General features: G+C 34.1%; 1 long non-coding RNA gene across 1 annotated transcript; it reads left to right on the plus strand.

The window, feature by feature from the left end:
- Nucleotides 1-1,470: 1,470 nt before the first annotated feature.
- LOC145954276 (uncharacterized) lies at nt 1,471-3,074 on the plus strand. The gene is made up of 2 exons (XR_014431468.1): nt 1,471-1,998; nt 2,875-3,074. It is a non-coding gene; the product is annotated as an uncharacterized LOC145954276 (long non-coding RNA).
- The last annotated feature ends 2,309 nt before the right edge of the window (nt 3,075-5,383 follow it).

Below are 5,383 nucleotides of genomic sequence, written 5' to 3' on the forward strand. Positions count from 1 at the left end.
GTTGAACTGTTGAACTATTGGACCGTTGGACTATTGGACCGTTGGACTATTGGACTGTTGGACTATTGGACTATTAAAGTTGGATTAATAAAATAAATCATAATTATGAAATATGAATCTTATAAGTGTAATATGCTAAATGTTGAGTCTATGAATGTATGACATGCATCATATGCATATATTATTCCAGGTGTGCCGCTGAGGCCGCATACCAGTGATGCTAACAAGGTGTATGATCACCAGTGATAGGTGTGCCTTCGGGACACCAGTGATGTACCATGCTAACGAGGTGTATGAACACCAGTGATAGGTGTACCTTTGGGTCACCAGTGATAAATTCTGAAACTTCCGTATGGCGCCACATGCATACATTAGTGAGTCAAGTCAAGAAAATCATTATACATAAGCATATATGTGAGATTGATTATATATGTGAATTGTATTGCGTGTGTGTGTGCTATTTAACTTTTATTTCTATACCTGCAACTAAGTGAGAAGTTTCTCACTCCTCTTGTTATTCTTGTATATGTTTAAATTTATGTTGCAGGTAATCTTAATCATAAGGATGATGGTAATGAAGTCTAGAGGCTTAAGTGGGCATGCTCTGATAGGATGTGACATCGGGCTTAGCTTTCTGGGATAATAATGTTTTATTTTCCTTTTTTTGAAATTTAAATATATTTGTACGATATCAAAAAAAAAATTATAAATTGATTCCTAACTAGGAGGCACTGCCACCTTTACTGGGATTAATTTATAATCTTTGTTTTATTATGACTTATTGAGTTTGGTATAAATGTTAATTACGAATGTGCATCTTCTACCTTATGATATTTATTATCACTCTAATATATTTTTTTTAATATAGTTAATGCTTATTAAGTAATTATGTTGGGGTAGAGGGTGTCACATCTCCTATACCGTGGTCGCTTCATACACGTGTGCCTCGACCTTGCCCACACACGGGACCAACTAAGTCCTAGAGGAGAACAACACATCATCCACTCCAAGAGATAACTTCCCAAGGAGGGTTTCTCAACAGATTAGGCTTTTAGAGCACCACAACTTTCTCAATAAGCACAATGGGATGAACAACTTCGAAAACTTCTGTAACATCCCAATTTTCAAAATGGTAATTACTATTATTATTATTATTACATAGTATTTGGTCATAATTTGAGGATTATCTTTTATTTCAATTGTAGCTAATTTACACTCCATTTATGATTAATTGTAGGTTTTAGAAAGATAGGTGTGTTAATGGACTTAATTAAATAGTTGAAAAACTTTCTTTTTGTTAAAATCGTTTTCGCAGGGCTGACTGGCAAGCCTCGGTTTTTGGGGCATAACTCGGTCTGTGGTTGTCCAAATGATGCAAACTTTGTATCAATGGAAAGCTAAGAGAAACTAGTATAACTGTTATGAAGAAACCATTTTCAAATGCCTTCATCTACCATGTTAAATATTCTAAACACCGCAACAGCTTTGACTCACGCTGGCAGCCTGACTCCTATTCACTAAAACGGTCATATCTGGAGTTATAAACCTCCTTTTTCGGTGATTCCAAAACGACTGAAAAGCTAACAGCCACGGCTAAAACTTTCATGAAGACCACCTGACCAAATTCTGCCATCTAGAAGGTCTAAATCATCGTGCTTAAGAACGTGTCCACTAAATCATCCACCAGCACCACTAACTCATCCAATAACTCCACTAATTCTTCTACCAACTCCACCAACTCCACTAATTCATTTCATATTACTCCACTAAGCCCATTTTACTTATATTTTAATGTGTTATGAAGGCTATAAATAGCCCTTCACTTCTCCATTGCAAACCATCCCTCAATTCTCATTCTCTCTTCTCTTCTACTCTCTCTCATTTCCTCTTCTTCTCTTTGAAGACCAAGAGGAATCCATAGGAGGAAGCTCTGGTCTATTTACAGTTCTGGTCCCTATCTAAGAAGAGAAGGTTCTGCTCAAGTTACTATTCATCCAGGTACGGGGGAAAAGGGGATTATTTATATGTAGAGTACATGAGGGAATTGGGTAGAGGAAGAATTTCTTAAGATTATGATTTTATAATTATTGTATTTGAAGAATCATTAGTTCTATTGAAATTATGTGTTGAGGTTTATAGATATGCCAAATTGTAGGAATAATGATCTGGGAAGAAAGAAGAAATCATAAATGCTGTGAACTAGAATTTGGAATAATTATGAGTTTCACTGTTATATTAAATTGATTATCTTATTGATTATTATGATTTATGAATATTATTGCTATATTACCCGTTAAGAATGGATGATCTTGATGTGAATTGCTTGAAGGGTGTGTAAACCCTCATTTTGTTGGGCTTATCTGTTGTGTATGTGATGTGTATGTGATGTGGAATTATGTACGTGATGTGAATTTGAGTTATGAAATGAGAAGTGGGGAATGTGATTGAGATGTGATTATGGTACTGATGACCAGGGGTGAGCACGACCCTAAGCTGATGGGTAGCGTGACCTTGGCACAGTGTTATGTCAGGGGTGAGCACGACCCTAGGCTACTAAAAAGGGTAGCGTGACCTTGGCACAGTGTTATGTCAGGGGTGAGCACGGCCCTAGGTTGGAAAAAGGGTAGCGTGACCTTGACATAGTGAAATTTGTGTGGATTATGAATGAATTGTAATGTTCAAGTGGATTATGATGGATTGACGTAATTGTGAATTGAGATGTGAAAATGATGAATGATTGATAAATTATATATACATCTATATATTGCAAATATTTTAAATAATGAGTTATGATGAAGTTATATATGTTGTGTTTGGATGTACTTTGCATATAGATATCTTCTTTTCTCACCGTATAAATTGTGGATATTTTAGGTGGAGAGGATCCGGCTGCAAGTGGCATATAGGATGCCAACAGTTTTATTTTGGGAAATGCTCTGATATTGTGACATCGGGGCAAAGGATTTTAGGAGCGAAATATTCGTGTGAATTTGGTACTGTAATATTATTTTGAAAACAATTTGTAAAAACTATTGTGTTTTATGTTTTATATCTCTATTAATGTGATTGTTGAATTTTTATGTGAACCCTTTTACTAACTTAGAAAATTTAAACCTTCTGAAAATTATTATAATTTTCTGATATATGTGTCGGGGTAGTAAGGGTGTCACATTTAGTGGTATCAGAGCAGGCCGATCCAATCGGCCGTGAGTTATGAGTCTACTATGCTTGTTTGGTAGATTAATAATGTGATGAGATGATTGATGTGCTAATGTGATGATTAATTATGTTCTTATTTATTTATTTGTATGTATTGTATTCTCAGGATTTGTCTGATAGACATGATATAAATTGATGATGCTATTTTTGATTGATCTTTTCATAATTGCTTATTTGTTTGATACTTTTTTACGTAAGAAGTAGTGATTGAGTAGTATCACTCGTATGGTGAGCTTATGTACCAATAGTACGGACAAAGCCTTGATAATCAACTAGAAATTATTGAGACCTTAGATTTGGATGATTTTTCAATAGTTTACGGTTAATGGAAGTTAGGAATCTATAGTAGTAGTGGTTGAATCCAAGGAGGTTGTATTTGAGAATTGGAGTTTTGATATTTTGATGAGAGATTGGTACGTTCTTTGAGTGTTGGTGCTTGCATGTTAACTTTTATGGTTGAGGTAGTATGTGAATTTTATTCTCTAAGTCCTTTGTGAGCTGTTTTGGTCTAGGATTTGTAATGAAAAACTTGAATATGAGTTAAGGTGGGAAGGAGTGAATTTGAAATGGTTGAGGTATTTTGTGAAATGTTAGTACACTACTGCTTTATGATATGGGGATTATTTTCGTTGAAATTCTGTTGTGCTAGTATGAGTATCATATGACAGACTCAGATTTTGTGGTCTTCATGAGAATTGTGGCTTGGGATATTATTTTTCCAATGGAACTAGAATAAGATAAAACAGAGGTCTAGAACCTTAGTTATGACTACTTTGGTGATCAGAAGTTTAGTTATAAGAGCTGAATATACTTGAAATGATTTCTGAATTTGTAGTTAGGAAGGTGATCTTTTTGAAATCTTATGCCTTCATAAGAATTGTAGCTTATTCATTTACCTTTCGTTTGAGATAGGTTTGAGATCATTTGGATGAGTATAACTCTGTGTGTCAGGTAGAAATATGCTATCATGATATTTTTGAGATTTTAGGCATAACAAGGATAAAAATGGATTTGATGATGTTTTAAGGTCTGGTCACTGAAAGGTTGATTCAAATGATATGATTGGTTCATGGTGATAAATTCATACATATTTAGGGATGATATATGTGAAAGAGGTATTCTAATATGAATTGATATGCAAGTATGTGACCTTATGGATCAATTAGTGGATATTTGTGTGTTAATGAGAGGTTTTGACCTTAGGATGTGATACCATCATATTAGAGTTAAGTGTGAAGATATATCTAAGATAAACTTAGCTAGATTATGATTTTGATTGTATGAGGTGAGTATTCTAGGCTATGTAATTTCTTGCGAAGGTATAACATAGAGCTATCTAAGGTAGAAGTTGTTCTTAAGTGAGAGATACCTAATTCAATTAGTAAAATTAAGAGTTTTCTTAGGATAATTTATAGGAGATTTATTAAGTAAATGTCTAAGGTAGCAGTTAGAGGTTTAGGCTACTCTCATTTCACTCACCTCTACTACAGGAATCGCTTTTGCTTTCTTTTCCTCTAGCTACTAAGACGTTTCAGTTCACTAAGTTGTCGTTTTCCTACCCATGAATTCAATAGTAGTTTGAAAGGCTAACCCATATTAGGAATTTCTGGACCTATGTATTTTAAGTACCTAAAACATTTTATCGCTTACTTCTCTAGGTCGCTTAGTATTACCTTTGACTGGATTGACTAAGAAAAAGTTGCCTTTGTGTGCATAACAAAGGAGAAGGTAGTTTTCAAACTATTAAGGAAGAATTGGCTAGTGTTAATACTACTAGATGTTAACAAAGACTTTTGTGGTATATAGTTATGCTTCTAAAGATAGGATCAGGAAGAGTGTTGTGGCAAGAAGAAAGGTAGAAGCTTATGATTCTAGGCAACTGAAAATTCATGAGAGGAATTACTTTACCCATAACTTTGAGTTAGCAGTTTTAATATGAATACTAAGATTTGAAAACACTACGTATATGATTCTAAGCTTGAGGTATTTAGCGATCATAATAGCTTTAAATATCTATTAACCAAAAGAAATAGTTAGAATTCGTTGAGAAATAAGATTTTGATCTTATTGATTATTCGGCCAAGCCATTATGGCAACCGATGTTTTGAGTAGTAAACCTTTATATTTATCTTCCTTTATGATTAGAGAAATGGATTTTTTTAGA

Source organism: Cajanus cajan, chromosome 2 (genome assembly GCF_000230855.2).
Source record: "Cajanus cajan strain Asha chromosome 2, NIPB_CcT2T_4, whole genome shotgun sequence".
NCBI lineage: Eukaryota > Viridiplantae > Streptophyta > Magnoliopsida > Fabales > Fabaceae > Cajanus > Cajanus cajan.